Raw genomic sequence first — 23,732 nt, forward strand, 5'->3', positions numbered from 1 at the left:
AGTCTTCACTAGGTATGACCTTGTCCACATAACAGTTCCCAATTCTGAAAAGAACACCTAACAGACAATCCATAGTGTTGTATTTAACAGTAAATTTTAAACCTCCAGATATTCACCTATATAACAACAAGCACAGAATTCTAGAATATTCATGCAGGAAAAAGTCTATGTGGCTATTTAAAAACATGAGACCCATGCATTCACAGTAATAAGAACAGACATAAATTATAGGATGAAAATTATTATACTATTTTACTAAAAGCCATAGCATGTAAAATACATGTCTGTATTTAAACTGAAAAAACACACAAAAATTATATCTATCTAATTACTGATAGTGTCTAGGCCAGGCTAAGAAATTAGAGCAGGGACTTTTCAGCTCAGACTTAACAGATTCTGAAATCTTATTTCTTCTAACAAGCATATGTTATTCTTACTTATGTGACATATTCCTAATATGTGAGAGACTCCCTGCCCCCCACAACCTTCAATGCTCCAACTCTGTGGATGCACTCACTTAAGTGATGGAGTATCCTTTACTCCAGAGAATTCATACTCATACACATACACACACACACACACACACACACACACACACACAGAAGGAGAGGGGGGGAGGGGAGGGAGGGGGGGAGGGGAGGGAGGGGGGGAGGGGAGGAGGGAGGGGGAGGGGAGGAGGGAGGGAGGGAGGAAGGGAGGGAGGGGGGGAGAGAGAGAGAGAGAGAGAGAAAGAGAGAGAGAGAGAGAGAGAGAGAGAGAGAGAGAGAAGCATTTATTATAACAGAACAACTATAGATTTTTGGATTATACTCAATGTGCAACAAATTCAAGTTCTGTCTACTGGAAATCCCTGAGATCTTTTTGCTTCCTACATATTTTTTGATTGGCAGCTGACTGAATTTGCAGATGAGGAACCCACAGACACTGAAGACCAAATGCATTGCTTTTGTAATGCAAACTAACTGAAAGTAATGTGGAGGCTGGGATGAGACTTGAGTTAAAGAGAACTGGGCCAAGCCAGGGAGCTGACCTGACCAGGGGTCAAGTCCAGCATGACTGTCAAAGGAGACACTGGATTTTATAGGGACCAGGGAAGGAAACAGGAGCAGACCTGGACCAGCTCAATCAACCATTAAAAACCAAGAGATTTGTTTCCTGTGTTCTTTCTCTCTAGCTAGTCCTCTTTCTCAGTCAAAGTACAATCCTTTTGTTCTTTCCCCAGGAGTTAAAGGAAACAGATGGTCACACCATCCTTTGAATTTGTCAAAGAACCACACAGAAGCAAGTGTTTTTCTGGAGGGACAATATTGTGTTCACAATATAGAATGACATGTCCCAGTTTGCCCCTCACTTGCAAATATAACAGACCTTCCTACTAAGGAGACTGACAAAGGGGTGTGAACAGATGTATTTAATTTAATTCAACAAGTATTAACTCAATGTCTCTATGTACACAACATTTTCACAGCTGCTGATGGGCCTTTAGGAATTGTAGAGCTTATGGGGGGTGTTATACATGATAAAGAATAAGTATGTAATTATGATTAGAGGGATATACCTGTAGACTATTTTAGAAACAACAAAGAGTTCTTTTGAATTGAGAATAGTCTTAAGAATGGTAGTAATAACTCCTAGAATGTTTCCTCTTTCCCCCTTTAAATTCTATTTTTCGTTTTGTTTACTTGGTTATTATTGGCATTAATATTCACTGTTTACCGAAAAGAATCAAGCCAAAGATATACAACAAAGTGGTACCATTGGACCATTGGTTTCCATGGTCACTGAGGAATTTAGTAAGGGCAGGGACACAGGCAGACATGACATAGATCCGTGGCATACCGGTATCATTTTGATCTCAATGATAAGGGGATATTTGAGAAATAATGACGAGAAGCAGTGGTCTGGGGGCAAGGTGCTCACGATGGCGTGGAAAGCTCTCAGTACGAGGAAATGGAGGGAGGCAGACACGACCCAGGCTCACCACTCAGGGGAATTGAGCTTGTGTTACTGACCGCCTCACCTTCTCCACCTGGCAGCTTCATGCAGCCTTTCAGAAAACTGCACTCTTCACATTAAAGCCACCTCTGCCCAATCTGGATCCACAGGGCAATGTGTAAGATTCAAATATCGAGACACATGTCACCATATTAATTCTAAGTCAACTTATGCTGATGTCCTTTCTTAAATTAAGGCTCATATTGCAAGTGATAGTATTTTGTATAGACTTATGTGTGTTACATGTTTGTATGCAGACATGCGTGTGTGCATGTGTGTGTAAGTGCATGGAAAGGCCAGAGATTGAAGATTGGTTTCCTTCTCTCTCAGTCTCCACCTTATATTTAAAGACTGAATCTGGAGCTCATCACTTCAGCTGATTGTTTAGCCAGCAAGCTTCAGAGACCCACCTGACCCCATGCCCTCCGCACAGGACTTACAGATGTGCACCTACACACCTACCGACACTTACATGGCTGCTGGGATCCACAGTCACGCCTGCATGTCTATAGCAAGCAAGCCCTTTACCACTGAGCCCTCTCCTCAGGCCCACTGTATACCATGTTTGTGTTTTTCTTAAGTGTCTGCTTCCTGTACAAAGTTCCCTACAAACAAAAGGAGTAAAGGTGTAAGCGGGTCAACTAAACAGCAGTGGGGTAAAGAGACAGATACCCTTGGTAAGAGAAGATTCCGAGACAGAGACTTAACCATGCAGACTGGATGACGAACATTCAGATGTGTACGGGGCTACCCAGATTCTCGGCACAGTCTGCCTTGCAAATGCAGGATGCTCACAGCTATGGCCTTGTTCAGTGCTGTTCTTCACCCTGTGTGCTCACATTCCTCAAGGAAACTGTCAACTAGTTTAACATCTTTCTTCTACATAGACTCAACAGGCTTAAAAAAAAAAAAAAAACCTGAAAAGTTCCCCTCATTCTTACTGTGAATTTTGAGAATCACTTCTCATTTCAATGTGTCCCTGTCACTTCTAAGATCGATATTTTCCATCCTCACTGACACTCAATGAATAATTAAGAACCATCTAATCTCCAAACTTGAATAATGGGCTTGAACAGAGACGGAGCCCTGTTTTAGTTTCGACACCCCACTTGCTCTGCTTCCCCCCCCCCCAATCGTCTTGTTTAATTTCTCGTCAGCTAAGCATGTCTTTGGACTAACAAAGCAATTTTCCCCCAGAGGGGCCACATGTGCACTGAAAGTTTCTATTTACCTGTCTTCATCCTCTGGCACAAAACTACCCAAGGAATATACTCAACGAGCACACAGATGGTATGTGTGATGTACGAACTGAAGTGAGAAGGATGTTAAAATCTAGTTCTGTGGAGATGAAAGTCACCCTGTACCTGTGGGGAAATGCATCTAGGATCCACCCACAGACACTATCCTCCATAATGTTCAAGTTCATGGATAGATGTAGCAGCTTCAGAGAAGCTAGGTGTGTCCCCCCGGGGTATCTTAAGAAATCTTAAGACTGCCAGATAGACAGAATCACCCACATCCCTTGTTTCCATGGGGCCAGCTGGGGCAGTAGTTGCTAGGATGACTTCATGCCCCAAAAACCTTTCTACTGAGCAAGAAGGAAGAAGGCAGCCAGAGCCTTCCTAAGGAGACAGACAAGACTACTCTTCCCTTTAGTCCCAAAGCTTTCCAGTTTCTGAAGGTAAAGATGAGAAAGGTGGGAGAGTGACCAACCAACAGACCTCACATCTCACTCTTTGTGAACTTTCTAGTCTTCCATGAATTAGGCAGCAAAGGGCTGGTCTCTTTAGATTCCCGTCTACTAACCCATCCTGGCCTTGGTGAAGCCACAGGCCTTCTCCAAACATTAATCCATTGTCTTTATTGTCAGAGTATAAAGTTATAGAGGCGTTAATCACCTTTGAATGGAAATAGCCATTATCAATATAAACAATGATGATATTGATTATGATACTGCCAGAGGTATATCTTAGAATTGTCTAAAGAAAGCATGACCTAAGTTCAGCCATAACAGGACAGCAGGACTGATGTCTGAGTTAGAGATTTGGGGAGGAAAAGGGACTGCTTTGGCATTCCTTAACTTTTCACCCATTCTGACAAACATGTCCTGCACAAATCAGACCTACTTGGCTGAGATCTGCAGTGGGCTGAATGGCAAAATGTCACCGTTCTTAAACTTTGTGGCATCTTCTGTGCATAAGTGTCTCTGGAGTCTGGAAATAGGGTGAGTTTTTTTCTGGCCCACTGGCTAAACCATCACTATAGCTACTTAGAAACAGCTGTTCTAATATGCATCGAATTAAGACAGAATTCTGAATCCTTTCTCCCTCCTTGTATTTATTGTCTTTCTCTTTCAAAGCCCTAATCCTATTCACAGAGTAGGAATGAGAAACAGGACCAAATAAACTCTCATCTCAACTCCATCTCCACACTAGGGTCCCTGTCTAAGTGTTAACACCAGCACCAGAAGGTGTTACCATTGCTCTGTCCTGCCATTACTATAGAATGTGAATTATAGTGCTTTTATTCTAAATGATCCACCAAACCATTTTTAAAGAAAAATACATTCCTCTTCTGTTTATGTAGCCAAAGGGACAGACATTACTGTTTACAGTATCACTCTGCCGCCATGCTGTTTGACCCTGTTATACCACTCCTGGGCATATATCCAGAGGATTCTTCAGCATGCAATAAGGACACATGCTCCACTATGTTCATAGCAGCCCTATTTGTAGTATCCAGAAGCTGGAAAGAACCCAGGTGTCCTTCAACGGAGGAATGGATACAAAAAATGTGGTATATTTACACAATGGAGTACTATTCAGCCATTAGAAACAATGAATTCATGAAATTCTCAGACAAATGGATGGAGCTGGAGAACATCATACTAAGTGAGGTAACCCAGTCTCAAAAGATCAATCATGGTATGCACTCACTGATAAGTGGATATTAGCCTAGAAACTTTGAATACCCAAGACATAATACACAAATTAAATGATGTCCAAAAAGAATGGAGGAGTGGCCCCTGGTTCTGGAAAGACTCAGTGCAAGAGTATAGGAGAATTCCAGAACAGGGAAGCGGGAAGGGGTAGATGGAGGAACAGGGGGAGGGAAGAGGGCTTATGGGACTTGTGGGGAGTGGGGACCCAGAAAAGGGGAAATCATTTGAAATGTAAATAAAAAAATATATCAATAAATAAAAAAAAAAAGAAAAACATTTCCCAGTGAATTTCCCTCCTAAATCCTTCCTGTTTAAATATGTGCAGATGTGTGGACTGATTCGTACTCTCTCTCTCTCTCTGTCACCTTGCTTTTGAGTAGAGAGCATTTGGAGATTCGTCATCTTCATCTCTTCATCTCCATTCCCAGTTACATAGCTAAATCTAAAGAGAAAAATAAGTTAGGAACTAAGATACCAGCAAACCAATGATTTGCAAATGAGAGGTCACAGAAAGGTGTTTGGGAGTTCGGAGGCGAGGTTAAGGTGGGTCAAAGTAAAATCACCCACAAACTCAATTTTGTCTTCTCTGTATTCAAGGAGAAAGTGAACATAGGATTTCCTGGGGAAAGGGAAAGAGTTATTTAATTAAGTAAAATACCCTCTCGAGGAAAAGCTGGATATGGGTTCAGGACTGGAAAGGAGCAGGAGAGGGCACACAGACCACACAATGGGTCTGGGGTAGCACAGACCCAACAGTCCAGGAAAAGAAGAGCTGAGGGGACAGGCTGTGTCCTCCATAGGTGTGTCCTCCATAGGTGCCATGACAGTAATGCAGTGTGGTACCGGCAGGGAGGTGGACAGACAGATAAGGGACAGACTACAGGACCCAGAAACAGACCTAGGAAACTATGTACCCCTGATTTTTGGTAATGATAAAAAGTCATTCAATCATTGAAATGTTACCTTTTCAGCACATACTGCTGAAAAGAATGTTCACAGAACAACAAAAAAGCTAACTTAAAAAAAAATGAACGAGAGAAAGGGTTATTGGTATGACACTACATATAATATACTAAAGGACAAATTGTTACTCTGAAGCTAACAAAAATGTAAAAGGTTAACCACTTGAAAGCCAAAGTGAAAGATTAAAAAGGACCCACTAACAGGCCCAAGGTATTTAGGGAAGGCACACAGCCTCACACATTTTTCTAAACCAATAGAATACATATCACCATGAGCAAACAGGAGTGGACAGGTTAAAATGACTGTCCATGCTTCACGAATTTTAAGTTCTTTTGTGAGGAGCAAAATGAAGAAGACTTTTTAAACAGCTTTTTTTTTTTAAAATATTTTTTTTCTTTTTTAATTGCATGTGTATGTACTTGGGTCTGTGCACATACATGTGGAGACCAGAGGCCCCAGAATGTCTAAAACCAGGGCTACAAGAGGTTGCAGGCCATCTGACATGGGTGCGGGAACCAAACTCGGGTCCTTTACAAGAGGAAACCTCACTTGTAACCGTTAAGCCATCTCTACAGCCCAGGAAGGCTCTTCATGTGTAGGGTTGGCAAACATACGGGAAAATCTGTGTAATTTTCTCAGCTTTGCTGCAAAACTTTTCTAAAAATAGCCTTTACTTCTTCTTCTTTTTTTTTTTTTTTTTTAAAAAAATAAAGGCAATTTGTTGGCTGGGAAAAATATTCAAAACCCGGAGGTGACTAAGAACTGGGACTTACAAAGGATGCTCAAACATGAGCTAACAACCTGGACAAGAGCCATCTGGCTGAAAGTGATAGGCAAGCACTCGAGAAAGATGTCCATCACAAGCCGGCACGGAAAACATGTAAGCTCAAAACACAGCCTGCCTGCTTCCCTGCTTTCAGAAATGGTGGCTGCACCAAATAAGGACCAGCAAGGATGTGACCAACCTGGTTGTACTCATGGGTAAGTGACTCGGCTACAGTGCCCGAGGGAAGGTCTGAAACTTTTCAGACTTAAGAATGTTATCTCAGCTTTCCGGTGAACTGTGTGTGGTCCTGGAAATGGAACCCAGCACCTCCCCTGCCCATGACAGGCAGGGTACATTCTCAGCCTGGTGGTGCACCCTGAACCAGAAAATTCCAAATCCAAAATATTGCGAAATTGGAATCTGAGCATCAGGCACCTTCAAATTTTTCAGATTTGGGGTGCTTGCCCTTGAATAATGCAGGAAGTGAAATGGTAGGCCCACTCCTGTAACCTGTTTGAGAGTTCCCTGCAGAACTAAACATCTACTCAAACGCTGTATGTAGCCTGTGCACTTTAACCACACACAAAAAAAAAGAGAAAGCCACACTGAAAAAACAAACACTATAACAACAATTTGTATGTGAATATTCATATCAGCTTCACTGTAATACCTGACATTAGCATCTGAAACTAACCAAGATATCCTGTAACAGGCGAGTATGTAATGTGGGCTATATGACTCAGGAACATAGTTTATACTTTTGTATATTCCAAAAGTATAAGATTTTTGATATGACAAAATTTTAGAATCTAAGGAGAAATTAGAAGTTACTACAGGCTAGGAAGTCTAGGAAAAAGCAAGAGAAGGGAAGATATGAATATAAATGTTATACTGGTGGCGTGGGACCTGGGGGACACACATGCATGCATGTGTGTTGCTGGCAGGACTAAACCTGTATGTGCCAGTCAGAACACTGAGCTACGGTGCCAGTGTTCAGTGTGTGACTGTGGTACATAGCTCAGGTTTCCCCTGCTGCGTTGACACACTAAGACCAAAAGCAACTTGAGAAGGAAAGGCTTAGTTCTCTCTCACTTCCATGTCATAATCTATCATCAAGAGATCAAGGCAGGAATGTAGAGGCAGGAACGGAAGCAGAAGATATCAAGGTTTGCTCACCTGGTTTTCTTATACAGCTCAGGACCACCTGTCCAGTAAGTACCACCACCCACAGTGGGCTGGGCCCTCCCACATCAATCACTAATGAAGGGAACGTTCCACAGACTTGCCTATAGGCCATTTTTATGGAGAATTTCTCAGTTGAGTTTCCCTCTTCCCAAAGGACTCTAGCTTGGGAGAACTAACGAACAGCCTAACCAACAAACCATCTTACAAGCGTGATTAAGTCCCCAGATCCACACAAATCAGTGCGCATAAAATTAGGGAAACGTGAACCTGCTATAGACAGCATCAAAGGTACACTGTCGTTCTGTGTACAGTTTTGGGAACAAGTACTAAGACTGGAGGGATCCTACCACATTATTCTATAAACCTGCACGTGAATCTGTAATTACTTCAGATTTCCACGTCAAAAAACCCAAGTGATTAAAAATGAGAACTTTCAATGTGCAATCCCCACAGCGCTCAATGAAACCCCAGCATAAGCCTGCATGGGAATCTATAATTATTTCAGATTTCCAAGTCAAAAGACACGTGCTCAGAAATGGGTATTTTTAATGTGCATTCTCCATAGTGCTCAATGAAACACTGGCTTACCAAGCCAGCAGAACAATGTCATCCAGTGAAAATGTGACCACAGGTTTAAACATTTCTGAATCTAAAAAAATATTTGAAAAGAAAACTCTTGATGGTTGTCATTTTGGTGGTGCTTTTAATTTTCTCATGAATATAACCTATCTTTCAACTGCTATACAGTAAATATATTTTATATACTTTTTTGTAAAAGATTTATTTATTATTTATTTATTATTATATGTAAGTACACTGTAGCTGACTTCAGACACACCGGAAGAGGGTGTCAGATCTCATTACGGATGGTTGTGAGTCACCATGTGGTTGCTGGGATTTGAACTCAGGACCTTCAGAAGAACGGTCAGAGCTCTTAACCACTGAGCCATCTCTCCAGCCCTATATTTTATATTCTATGATTACTGAAATTGCTTTATATCAAAGGAAGAAAAAGTCATAGTATATATATGTCATATGGAGTACAATTTCAAAGAATGCAGCTCGGCTGAAGGATAAAATATTTTCAGTTCAAGTATGCAAGTACCAATTTAGAAGTGATAATTAAGCCATTACATATAAGTAAGTGTTCTTTGCCATGCAACTAATAAATCCACTTTATAGGTTACTATTTTCATTCTGTCAATTCCATCATTTTAATTTTAGCACCAATAATGCCTTCAAAATTTGAACTATAAAGCTAGTGTGGAGGCACATGTCTTCAATTTCATTACCATGGAGGTGAGAACAGGTTAATCAGGAGTTTGAAGCCAGCCTCAGCGACATAAAGAGTTCACTGCTAGCCCAGGCTGTATAAGACCCTGTCTCAAAACAAAAAAAAACAGGAAACAAGAAAATTCAACCTGCAAGATCTAGGTAAAGCCCTTCAAAGAACTCACAGCCCCACATAACTGCAGTCGCCTTTCCAGGGTTGGATAATGTCTGTGCTCTTGACACTAGAGCCCCAGAGCTCCAGGGAGAGGGACTCAGCTACAAAAAACACAATTCAGTCTGTGGTTACCAGCACGTTTGGAGTTGTGGGCCCACCCTCGGAATGCTTCCGATCTTTCACAGGCCTCCACTTAACACCCCACTGCAGCACAGTGCAAAACAAATCTGTCAGTGCAAATATGGCCATGGTGACTTCTCTCCCCAAGACGGTGGAAACAAAGTGAACAGCAGAGAAAACACTGCCAAAGTGAGTGTGCCGCTCGCCTGCTGCCTGTGCTGCCTACCCGGACAGAGGCAGCTTGAATTTTCCTTAGGTTCTGGGCTTATGGGGCAACCTGCCTGACTAAAGCAACCTGAGGGTCAACCTTGGCCCTTTGCATTTCCTGGCCTTTGGATTCAGGGGCTGTCAACAGATGGCATACCACTCTATGAAGACATTTTGGCAGTCTGTATGGGGGTGGATCTTGTGAATGCAACAAGGACTAGAGTTGTAGCTCAGCCCTGTGGTAATACACTTGCCTAGCTAGCATGCATAAGGCCCTGAGTTTGACACCCATTACCGCAAGAAAACAACAAAACAAACAAGAATTTCATCTCCAGATATAAAAACGAAGCTTGTTGCAGCAGCGTGGGAGGCATAACTACGATTTCACAGGCAAGGTCCTGATAAACTGCCACAATTGAAGACTGTGCCTGTGCCTGTGAACAAAACCCCGAGAATCTGAGCTGAAAGCCTTTCCACCCTTCACCTATAAAGGCAAAGTGTGGCCTCATATATATATATCCTGCACCTGGAATGACAACTCTGAGACTATTTATTATTAAATGCCTAGGCCATAAGCTTTGGCTCAATCCCTAACTATCACATAACTATTATATGTCTAACACTTGGTTAGTTAGCTCTCCTCGAGTGCCGACCTGCTTCTTTGGCATCTCCTAGGTGCCTCTCTCTAATCTCTCTCTGAATCTTTCCCTGCATCTGTCTCTTTTTATTCTCTCACAATTTCCCAGAATCCTCTTTCTTCCTGCCAGTGTCCCACCTCATATAACCTGCCTCACCCCATTGGCCGTCGGCTTTTTTATTGACAGTTGATGATGCTTGTAAGAGATTCTATGTATGTTTTTGCCTCCATGTGAGTGCACATATGGATGTGCAGGCCAGAGGACATCCTTGGCTGTATCCCATCGGGAGTCATCCATCTAGCTAGCCAGAGAACCCTGGGACTTACTTTATCCTAACATCCCTAGTTTGTTAGTTCACTTTCCACTGCTGTGATAAAGACCATGACCCAGCAACCTGGGGAGGAAAAAGTTTGTTTTGTTTACAGATCTTAGTCACATTCCAAAATGAAGGAAAGTCCAGGCAGGAACTCAACATGAGGATTAACTACAAGCCATAGAGGGATGCCGATTACTAGCTTGCTCCCCAGGGCTACTTCAGACTGCTTTCTTCTACTCTCAGGACCACCTGCCCCAAAGTGGAACCATTCAAAGTAAGTTGGGCCCAAACCAGATCAGTCATTAATGAAGAAAATGCCTCACAAACTCGCTACAGACAATCTGACTAAGGCGAATTCTCAACTGAGGTTGCCTCTTCCCATATGATCCTAGTTTGTGTTAAGATGACAAAAACCAAACAATCATAGTTAGTACTGACTGGGATTATGAGCATGCACCATGATGCCTGGCTTGTTTGTTTTTTGTTTTTTTAGACATACACTCTGGGGGTTGAACTCAGGTCCTCACACTTACAGGGTAAAGCACGCTACTAACAGAGATATCTACCCAGCCTAAAGTATGATGCAAAATTACGTTTACTTTTATTTTAGGCCATGCATCACATATGTGCAGGGTGACCACTGGGGTACGCAGAGGTTGCTGGGCAACCTGGAACTGGAGTTACGTGTGCTTGTGAGATGCTATCTGAGTCCTAGGAACAGAACCCGAGTTCTCTGCAAGAGCAGCAAGTGCTCTTAACTGCCAAGCCATCTTTCCAACCCCGTAAATTATGATTTTTTATGATTTTAATACTCTAATAAGCAAAAAACATATTAACTAACTGGATCTTGGGGCCAGCAATATAACTCAGTGGGTAAAGATGTTTGCTATGGAGCCTGAGGACCTCAATTGGATCTGTAGCAATCAATTTTATGACTGAAACCCATAATGACCCAGTGCACAGGTTTCTAAAGCCTTTCTGTTTATGTCTTAGGAACAGGAATAATGGCTTCAGCAAATGGGTTGAAATGCATGTTCTTAAGCTTTATATGGAAGATGCTTAATCAGAATGGGCACTGACAAGATCCCCAGGAAGAGCTGGCCTCAGGCATGTATCACACACACACACACACACACACACACACACACACACACTTCAATATGCACCGTTCACTATCATGGACTTTGCTTCTTTTATTTTCCATAGGCAGTTTAGTCACTACATAATTTTAAGCATTAGGGAAATCAAGAGGATGAATTATCTATTAACTCTACCAGAGGCAAATAAACAGAAACAAAAATATCTTATAGAATAGAAAGCTACAAGGCAAGAAAACTATCTACACACTGTCAGCTCTATACACACATTATTATTTATTTATTTATTTGTTCATTTATTTATATTTATTACTGTAGGCTTTGAAAAAATAGTTATGACAGCAGGAGAAACAAAAGAGATTTTTTACTTCTTTGTCAGTTTCGTATCCCAAATCATCCTCATTGGAATAATGTGATGTTCACTGTGTCATTAAAAATGTGGTATATAATACAATTTACCAAACACAGAAACACAAATTTCCTCTGAGACCCAGGTATTGGTGTCTTGAAGAGAAAACACACTCCAAGAATACTTCCGTTAAACAGTCTTCTCAGTGTACCAGGAGCCAGCCATTGCCTCTCACAAAGAGACAAATCTTCACTTTTATTCAAGAAGATTTTGCTTTGGACAAGTCTAAACTCTTGCCTTAAGATTTACAATGAGTGTCTTTTCTCCAAAATATACATATAAATCAGCCTGGTTTATATAGCACGCGCGCGCGCGCGCGCACACACACACACACACACCTTTTTCAGCAAATAACTAGCCCTTCTATCACAATCTACAGAAACAACAAAATTCAGCAATACCAGTCCACAGCAGCAATGTGGGAGGATGTGGTTCACTCGGTGGGAAAGCTTATAGTTTAATCTTAAGCTTCCTTAAGCCTGATCTGTTAGGCACTTTGTAGTACTAAGGCCAAACTTGAACTACTTGCATTCACACTTGATTTTACTTTTGTGATATATCCACTTGTTTATTTTGCCTGCACTTAATTATCTACCAAACATAATTAGCTGCACCTTAACTGACTAGAAGCTCAGCTAATGAAAATGTTATTTGATTAACAGGCAAAGAGGGTTTCACAAGATGAGAGGCTAAGGCCACCTGCTACTTTACCTACCAAGGCAAAAAAGATGCTTTCCTGCTGCTTTGTCCCTCAGCACTTTACCTGAGAAAGACAACAGGGGTCCCAGCCTGGCCAGCTCTGCCTATCACACAACCTTTCACATAAGGAAGGCATGAAAATCAAATGACCACATGACCCACCAATGAGATTTCAACCTAGCACATTACTGGGAGAGCAGAAAAGCCCAACTTCTACTACAAAAGGAGTAAGTGGTATCTATTTGCTCCACGGTTCCCTTTAGAACCAAATGCACACAGTGGAGGAAACAGATCAACAACAACACAGAAAACAATACAAACTGGATACAGAAGGTGCTTGGCCCTGGTGAGACATCTGTAGACCTGTAGTTCATGCAGACACGCCTTTCCAGGCATAGTGTCACTGTTTTGAAAGCCAGGTGCAGATGGTGAACTGATACTTTCAACAAAAGATCGAACAAGTGTTATACTTTTTTTTAAATGGCTCATTTGTGGAGAAACAAACAAAAAATTCCCAAATAAATAATGAGTGCAGGGCAATGTCTATACAACTGTAACCATTATAATGATCTGTCTAAGGAATCTGCAATCAGGCTGAGAGTGGTGGCATATGCTTTTATTTACCTAGCATTTATTTGGGAGGCAGAGGCAGGCAGATCTATGTGAATTCAGGATAAGCCTGGTTTATATAGTAAGATTCAGGCTAGCCAGGGCAATAGCATACGGATACATGTTTTAAAACCAAAAGCCCTAGTAATCAGAATAACTGTCACAAAATACTAGGGTGTGGTCTTAGGGCGTGAGGATGTTCTGATAAATAAACCTCATTTACCAGACTAGAAAAACTTGTGAGCTGCTTTTAGCCTGTCCAGAGGAACTGTGACAGTCCCTATGCCAAACCCCTGGGAAAGTTATGGCAGACATTAGCATGCTACAGGGCTGGGATGTTCTGCATTTTAGAAACATATTTGTCCTCTCTGACCACATAATTTCACATTCAAACTACTATGCAAATGTTCTTAGCAAATAAAACATGACAGAACATTACACTTGGGTGAGCCCTGAACTCCAAGGTCTCCCGTCCACCTTAAGAACTCTCTTGTTCTACATCTCTGGCTGTACTGATAAAAATGTAAGAACTTGGATTTTCGAAATCTAGCAGAATGGAAGCCTGCTTTCCCAGCACACTGCAAGCCAAGGCACCTGTGCAGGCTATACTGCGAACAGTGCAGTACTTGCTCAGTTTCCTGTTGCCACTGCTGTGTTCCCTTGTGTTCACACATGAGTGCACAGAAGAGATTTGGATAACGGCAGTGAAACCATTGCAGGAAAGTGCCTAAGCCATTTTCAACTTAATCAACTTCTCAATGGAAGCCAAAATCTAGCCTGATGAAGCCAAACAGCTCATTAACTACTCAGAAGTCAAAATGATGCATTTAGAACACAGGCATTAAAGTCAAAGTGAACATTCCAGTCAACGCGAACAGTGTGTGCACATTATATGACCAACGCTACTGAAGCTGCATCAAGCGCACAGGTACGGGATACATGGCCAGGTGCTGGAGCAGGGATATTTAGGCTTGATTTGGTTTTGGTTTCTTGATACAAGATCTCTCTCTGTAGCCCAACTCACAATGCCCCTGCCTAAGCCTCCTGCATGATGAGATTACAAGCGCACTCCTTCTCAAGTGAGTCTCCACTAGCTACTTGAACTAGTTTAATCTAAGGAGCACCTGGTTCCTTCTGACCTCGGGACTCAGCACCTCACAGCTGCCAATGTTAGGGATTCGAGTCCACATTATTTCTGTTTAAAAAAAAATCACAATTTTGCCTTTTTGAATTTATATTTGAAGCTTAATTAGCTTTCCAATTAGCCAGATTTTTTTTAAAAAAAGATTTATTTATTTTATGTATGTGAGTATGCTATCACTCTCTTCAGAAATACCATAAGAGGGCATCCGATCCCATTACAGATGATTATGAGCCACCATGTGTTTGCTAGGAATTGAACACAGTACCTCTGGAAGTGCAGCCGGCGCTCTTAACTGCTGAGCCATCTCGCCAGCCCCTCAATTAACCAGATTTCTAAATTTCAAGATTAAACCATATTTAAGTACAACATGGTTTACCTACATATACATATATACATATATGTATATACATTTAAAATATATGAATGTATAAATGTTTATATATGTACACACACACACACACACACACACACACACACAGGCCTGATGGCTTGTAAAAGTTAGAAGAGGGCATTGGATTCCCTGGAAATAGAGTTAGTATGGTTGGGAGCTAACATAGTATGGCAGGAACTGAACCTGGGTCCTCTGCAAAAGCAACAAAGCGCTTTTAAATCAACCACTGAGCCAGCTCTCTAGTCTCTATTTTATAATCTAAAAACATTTTCAGATGCTTCCCTGGGCTTCACAAAACTGCCTAAAGTATCTAACACAGGATGATTAGAAATCCCCAAAGGCCTTATGTCTCTTTATTCTAAGATTAATTACTAGTGGTTATCACTTCAGCAACTTCATTAATTGAGCCTCTGTTTTATCATCTGTAAAATGTAGACTTAGAATACACTACTCCATAATATATGTAAATGCCTAGAATGATTATCAGGGTACATCAAAGTTCAGCCAATGGCAAACACACAAACACACACACACACACACACACACACACACACACACACACACACGAAACATTACTGAGGAATTAGAAAAACCAAAAGTGGCCTTGGCCAACCCTCCATTATAACCCAGTAGGGTGCCTAGAGTTTTCATCAACACAGCCATCACCATGCCCTGAGTAAGGACTGTAAATGAGTAGGTATAAAAACTTAAGATCACACAACTGAGGTCCTTGTCTTCACCGCCCACACAAGTAGTTCAAAGCCCCCGAAACACAAAACACAGCCCAAGAATGAAGCATGATTTTAGGTTCCGATGACACTTAAGATTTAAAACAGTGAAGAAAATTCTCCAAAGAATTTCCTGAAAGATTTCCCATCTCTTATTGAAAGGCCTGCTAACCTGCCATCACATGGAGCTGAAGCTGAGTTGGTGTGGGCACAGGCACACCCAGCATTCGGGAAGCTGGGGTAGGAGGACTGTGGATTCAAGGCCAGCCTAGGCTACACAGCAAAGGCTCTGTCTCAGGTAAGCGAAACAAAACAGAGAAGCACAAAGGGCAGGAGAAGAGCATCTTTGTAGAGGAGAAGGAAGGCCTGTCCCAGAGGACCAGGAGAGCCAGTTGTTACTGGGCATTCATATTCACAACACATACAGGAGAGGAGAAAATGAGCAAGAAATAAATACTGACTTTTTTTTTTTTAAATCAGCAGTGAAAACAATAAAGATAAAATCAGTGTTGTAAATGTAGTCAGACAACTAAGGAACAGAAAAGAAGAAGCATTAAAGGCTGACCTCCTATTCTCAGCAATATATTTCAACTACTTCTTAAAGCATAAAAGCTAAATCCAAGCAGGAGGAGCTGGTATCTCACTGCCTTCTGGCAACACTCAGTAAGGGTGGGATGCTGCATTAGGAGCAAAGCCTGGAGGGCATCCCCACCCCCACTGCCATTCATCTACAAGGAGAACAAGGAGCAGCTTCCCTGCTTCCCTCACCAGGATGCTGTGGGAACTGACTGACCTTAGAATGGGTGATACCTGGCTAATAGTAACTGTCCATAAATGTGACTGGAGTTGGGGGTGGGAATGCAGCTCACTAGGTAAGAGTACTTCTGTAAGAACAAGTATGGGAAGAGCAAAGTGCAAAGTCCATGAGGACCTGAGTTCAAGCCCCAGGATAGATGTACAAGGCTCTGCATGGCTGTGCACACCCTGGCATTGGAGGGCAGAGACAAACAGATCCTGGAAATTGTTGTCTAGCCTATCTTTAGAAAATTAAATTATATAGATAGGGGTGGAGAAAGACACTGGATACACATGCATTACAATCTCTCTCTCTCTCACACACACACACACACACACACACACACACACATTCTCTCTCTCTCTTATGCTGCAAACAGCAGGTGCCCTGACAAGACCTCTAACCTATGTTCCTATGAGTAGCCCCTAAGTTGCACTTCTCAATCCAAGGTCCTCTAACAGGCAGTAAACACAACTGCACAAAAAGATTTTCATCATAAAATGCTACAATTAGTACTCCTCTGGCTAGCTATCTCTAAGAGAAGAATGAGAACACTGATTTTCTATTTTATTTTCTTTCTGAATACACTGAATATATATTAGTACCTTCTACATTTGTGTAACAATTGAGAAATTTCTTTTATATTTAAGGCATTTCATGCTGAAGCTAAAATTTAGTAAATTACTAGGTTATTTATAAACAGAAAAAAATTATGATAAGAAAAAGAGGATAAAGATCCCTAAATTAATGACCTCATTAGTGCCAGTGTGAAGTCCACTCCCATAGGCACGTGAACTATTTTCTTCAATTCTAGTAACTAGTGAGGTGAAGAAAGTAGGAGAGAACAAACAAAGGAGAGAGAGAGAGAGAGAGAGAGAGAGAGAAGACAGGGGAGGGGAAAGGAGGAGAAGAGCAGAGAGAGCAGAGAGGAAAGGCATTTTTGGGGGGGTATTTTTTTTTTTTTTTTTGGCTTTTTTCAAGACAGGGTTTCTCTATGTAGCCCTGGGTGTCCTGGAACTCACTCTGGCCTGGAACTCAGAAATCCGCCTGTCTCTACCTCACAGAATGCTGGGATTACAGGCATGCATCACCACCACCCGGCAAGGAAAGGCATTTTGAGTAGAAAGTACTCAGAAGTTCAAGACTGACTTGGGCAACATTCGATCAAATAATACAGTGAGCAGCTGCTCCTCTTGCAAGACCTGGAAAAGGGCTGTGGAGCTCAGGCTGACAGAAGTGCCATGAGGACACCTGAGGACTAGGGCAAGAGTGCTCCTTCTGTGGCAGGAGCTGTGGGGACTCTTGTACCTGACTGCCCTATCCTTGAAACATCCTCTCCCAGTATATAAAGGTCTGAAGGACCTAGAAAGATTGCTCAATGATTAAGAAACTTTGACACTCTTGCAGAGGTCCCACGTTCAACTCCCCACACCCACATGGTGGCTTACAACTCTCCATAACTCTAATCCCAGGAGATCTGATGCTCTCTTCTGACTTCCATATGCACCAAGTATGCACAAGGTACACACACACACACACACACACACACATTCAGGCAAAACACTCATAAATATAAAATTAAATCAATTTAAGGTTTTTTAAAAATATGGCTGAGTCCTTATTTTGATGTCTTGATTATATCGCATTTGGACACAAAACTTGGGTTCTGAAATGATCAAATTCGTATATTCCTAAACTTCTCTCCTTACAGATTAGTCTGAAGCAGGATGAAGGAATGAGTGGATCTGGGATAGACACCTCTTACATTTCTCCAAGGACAGATAAGGAACCAAAAAGACATTTCATACATGGACTGCTAGGACAGACAGAAATAAGTTTCATTTCATGAACAGACTTCATTGCTCAGTTCCCGCAGCATGCTGGGTTGACCAAGCCTTTGAAGTCAATATCTAAGCCACTGATAAAGGCCCTGATGACTGATTCTGGGTCACTTTCTACTCTTGTACCCAGAATGCTTTAGTTGTTCCCATTCTCCACAAGGACAGTTTGTCGCTTTCAAGTGTCAGCTATATCCTCTCTGCACTTCTTAAAACCCCAACCCAACAGCAACCAATCTCATTCAGAATAAAATCCAGTGGTCATTCACCATCCTCCTCCCCTGCTACCTATTAGGTTCCAGTCCTGATGGTCTTTCTGCTCATGTGTAAGCACAACCAGCATATTCCTGCATCTCTAACTGGGAACCACTTCCCTCCATGCAGATGCACTTAACCTCACTTCCCTATGGGTACCTACCTATTCATGCTTCACTTATCAAGACAGTGTCACCCTGTGTAAAACAGACATCCCTCACCATCATCTCCTCATAATATCTTCATACTTGATATAACATTTATCTGTCATCTGTTTCTTCCTTCTACTCCTTCCCAAATGTCACTCAATACTAAACTCCATTAGGGAAGAAGCCATCACTCATATTCATGGAACACCGCTTCATATTGGATGGATGGATGGATTGATTTATTGGTTATTTTCATAAAAACAGTAGCTCATCTACCCATCAAAATATTTGTCTTGAGATCTCACATTTTGGTTCCCTCTCGTCAGATACGAAATACTGAACTTCCTGTCCTGAAATGACAGTGTTTTGTAAAAACCCAAATAGAAAGAGGATCAGTGTATCTCAACACAAAACACAGGTAGCCATGAATTAAGAGCCAGGGAAATGGAGACTGGGGTGGAGCTAAGCAGTGAAATGCAGGCTGAGCACTACAGGGGCCAACTGTATAGCATCAAGGAAGACAGCTGATTCTTCCCTTCAGCAATTCTCCACATGCAACCCCAGACTCAGCATCAAAACCACAGGACATCTGCTGAAAATGAAAATCCTCAGGCCTTAACTCCAACCTTCTAAAGAGAGACACAGAAACTGGCTTTAAACTAGGCTAAGTATGCTGAACATACTTGTGTTCATAATATACGACATAATCTATGTTCAAAACATACATCATAGTCATGCTTAGAAACTACTGCCCTAGACAAAGAGGAAATATTTTATGTCTTCTCTTCCCTTGGGACAGTCTTGCCTTGAAGATCTGAGACCAACTAATTATCCTGTCTCCATCTCCTGAGAATAGAAGGATAGAACTATATCATCACACCCAACTGGAAATTTATTTCAACTAAGAACACTTTGATCTTTTTGGCTGTAAATTAAAAATACCCTTCCTTATAAGATTCTTGAGATAACCTTTAAATAATAACGGAGTTTACATGATTCCCTTAGTGAGTTGTCATTTTGAAAACCAACTATATATGAGTTGTGTATTAAAAAGTACTGTCATACAAATGTTTTGCATGTTATGGCTGCCTTGAATCTACCTATATATAAAACTGAACAACTACATCTAATTCCTGCCTATGTTGTGACTGTTTCAAATAGCACTTCTAATAATTAGCAAATTAAAATATGACTGTAAAACATCTTAAGAAACCCTCAAAGGATAGAAAATGTGAATGCCTAACAGCCTGGGTCCAGAAACTTCACAGAATATCTTTATCTGAAGCTGTTTCTTTAATTGCTTCTAATGAAGTCAATGCATGTGTTAATTAAATATTAAGTGCAAATGTAAGTACTTCTAAGGTGTAACACACCTCCTCCAGTCACTCCAATTCCTATAGAGCATGAGGGCTGGGACCCCAAAATCACTTGTCAACATTCTCTCTTAATGTCCTGAACTAGCACCAAGGGGGCCCTTGGCACCTTATAGAGAGAAAATTTATGCCCACACTATGGCTGAAGGGCAGATTATATAAACACAATATCAATATCAATCACTAACCTGTGCTAACTGTTGTCATAGCCCTGACGTTTTTATCTCCAGTTGACAATGAAGAAAGTAAGATTCTACAAAATTAACGAACCAATCTCAGACCGCACTCGGCTTTTAAACCTGATTCTAGAGGCTGACTTCTCACAGCTTTCCAATGCATGGCTTACTTCTTCCTGCCCTGCCCATGTGTGGGTCCCCTGAGCTTCTGACACACAGCCCAAGTCAAGGCACTTCTCCTGTAGGGCTGAGAAAGATGTGACTAGGAAGAATTTAAATAGGAGCATCATCTGGTGAGTTATCAACTCTGGTAAACCCTAAATTTTGTCTGCATTAATGAACAGAATCACTATATACTTCTAGTGAAGAGATGTGTAATTTGTATACAGTCAATAAGAACAAAATAATAAAACCAGTAGAAAATACCTTGAAATGGCTGACAGGAAGACACACTGAAATGTTAAAGTGAATGTTTCAAAGAGCAGATTTCAGCTTATCCAGCACTATGCAAATCATATGCAAATCCCACACGATGCCAGGCTATGGTCTCCCTTACCTGTTATTTCATTTGCTTTCCCTCTTATGTGACCCTTGGGAAATCCAAGTAGAAACAAGAGAGCTGTGATTCGCCCCGTGGCTCAAGCTCTAGATAGAACACTTGCTGCAGGAGAGGTGACAAACATGATGAACTTTCTGATTGGCATTCCATACATACATTTCCAAGCAAGTCCACCAGTCTCCTACAAAGTCAGCATTAAATCCAAACGTCAAGAAGAGTCTGTACACATATATTTTTAAAGTGTCGGCTTATACTGCATCCACCTACTTTCAGCCAGTCTTTCCCCCACCCCCACCCCCCGCTTCTTTAAAAGTCAAGGCACAAACGTAACAATCCACACCTTACAGGTATGATTAGGCAGAAAGTCTTTTCACAGCTGAGCCTGATACCATCAGAGCCTTTTCGGTCAGTGCTGCAATTTATTGTAGTATAATTTACAAGCTACCAACTCCTCTCCCACTGCCCCTGTAGTCTCACATAGCACAGATGCAATACACAGCAGTAAAGGGTAAATTTTAAAATACACATGCTGAAGTCTGGTCAGAAGCTGTAAGGCTCACCAGCCAACCCCCTCTTATTCCCTAGAGCTACCTACCAATCCCTTTCCTGACCTGGCCTTTTTCCTGCTCCCCACTCCCTATATCTACACCCTCCACATCATTCGGCCCCCCTTCTCTGGCTAAAGAAGATAATATGTATGCATGGGTATGTATGTGCATGTGTGCAGGTGAACATGTGTGAGTGCGAATGTGTGAATACATAAAGGGGGATTGTTCATGTATTGGGTTACATGTATATGTGCATGTGGGTGCACACATAATTCATAGGTATATGCATGTGTGAGGATGCTACAGACTTGAGTATATAGTTTCTAAGGCACCATCCACCTTTGTTAGAAAAGGTCTCACTGGGCTGAAACCCACCAAGCAGGCTAGGCTGGCCAGTCAGAGAGCACCAGAGCATCTACCTGCTTTTGTCTCTCCAGCACTGGGATGGGAAAAGCTCATCACCACTCCTGATATGCTAATGCTGGGAGTAGAACTCAAGTCCACCATCAAGTACTATACTGCTTGAGCCATCCTCCTCCCAACCCCAGTCCAGGACATTAAGCACTAATAATTATTCATGGCACTTATTTATGTTTCAGAACTTGAACTCCTTGAAAGGAGAGAGACTGCTTGATATGGTAACCAGGGTATTTTGAAGTCTCTGTCCTTAAGGCGTATTTGTCGAGCAACGAATAAATAAAGCAGCTTCTTTTTTTATTTCTACAGCTTGATGCTCCTGCTCAACACATGGTGTGAGAAACTCAAGTCTTTAGATCTCCGAGATGCGGGGCTACCCCCTGCTAAGACTGATGGAAGATTCCCACTGCTTTCACAGAGCTTTTGCAGCAGAACCTGGAGAAGAGGTACCAACAGGACTGGCTGGGGAGAGGCAGCCCACCCTCCAAGTTCAGGAGCTCCTGGATGCACTGGATAACTGCCTCCACCTGCCTATAAGGCAAGGCATTCACATCCTACTGTTTTGGCGGGGGGGGGGGGGGGGGGGGGGGGGGGGGGGGGGGAGTGGCTTCTGGTCCTGCTGCTCTATGTGCCGCATGACTGCTGAACCAGAAGATGAACAAATCCGAGCCTTCCATGCTGAATGAGTCTAACTAGAGTAATGGACTCCACTAAGGCATTTGCTGAACCTGAGAACCCATGATAGGAGAGTCAATTATCACAAGGTTGCCCTGCCCAACTTTTCTCACTCATTAAGGACCCAATGAAAACTTGTCTAAGGAAGTTTTAAAACACTCCAGGTGCCCTCTCTCATTCCTTCCATGATTGTCTTTAGGCACTTCTGTCCAAGTGCACAGCCTCAATTACCATCTCTGTGGCAATGAGTCTTCCCCCAGACCTTTCTGCAGAGTTACAGAGCTTCTTCCATGGATCTAGTTGTTTCTTGGATGCTATTACTCAGGCATCTCAAACCCAGCTCAGACACACAGAGAATAAATGGCAGGTTGATTTCAGGTTTAGATGGTGCCAGAGAATATAAAGATGCTTTCCAATGCCCAAGCTCACCTTCAATGACGGGAGCTCCCAGAGGACACAGGGTGGGAGAGTCCAAGTGTACCAAGTTGCTGGGGCAAATGAAGCTGTAGGAAAATGAGCTCCAGGTTGGCATTACCAATAAAATGCGACCAAATCCTCCACTATGCTTGGGAATGGCTAACTTGAATGCTAGCTCGGGATTTTTAAGACACTGTTATAAACTTCCAGAAAAATAAACTGCCTTCAATTTGGTGGTTTGTTGTTGTGGTTTAGGTATTTGTTTTGTTTTGTTTTGTTTGAGAGTTGTTCAATTTAAACAGTTCTTATTCCTTATATCATCTTTATTTTTATTTTTTTACACGGCACACCCATGCGGAAGTCAGAGGACAACTCACAGGAATCAACTCCCTTCTTCTACCACGTGGGTCCCAGGGACTGAACGAAGGTCATTAGATTTGCAGACAAGTAGGGACTTCCCTTTACCAGCTCAGCCATCTCTGCAGCCCTTGCTTTTCTTTAAAATAGTTACAGAAGTATCTCCTGATGTAAGGGATGCAGAGGCAGAGAAGTAATGAGGTCTCCAAGTCCACTGCTCTCTTTATGCAATGGTCATGGGGAGATCCATTTTATGTGCAGCATTCTGGTCTGCTCCACGGCATTTCTTCTTTTAGGCTTCACTTTACCAGTACAGGTGGCCGAGCTGCATCCACCCCTATGCTCTGATGCTCTTAGGAGGCACCTAATTTGCCATTCCTTGCCAATCTTGAACTCTAATTTTCTTACACACAGTTGTTACAAAATGAGCAGCCACCCTAGGCATGAATTCGGCTGACACGGCAAGAAACCATGCAACCTCCTCGGCAGGAAGCTCATGTCTATGCAGCCCACTGTT

The sequence above is a fragment of the Apodemus sylvaticus genome, chromosome 2 (assembly GCF_947179515.1).
Source record: "Apodemus sylvaticus chromosome 2, mApoSyl1.1, whole genome shotgun sequence".
Taxonomy (NCBI): domain Eukaryota; kingdom Metazoa; phylum Chordata; class Mammalia; order Rodentia; family Muridae; genus Apodemus; species Apodemus sylvaticus.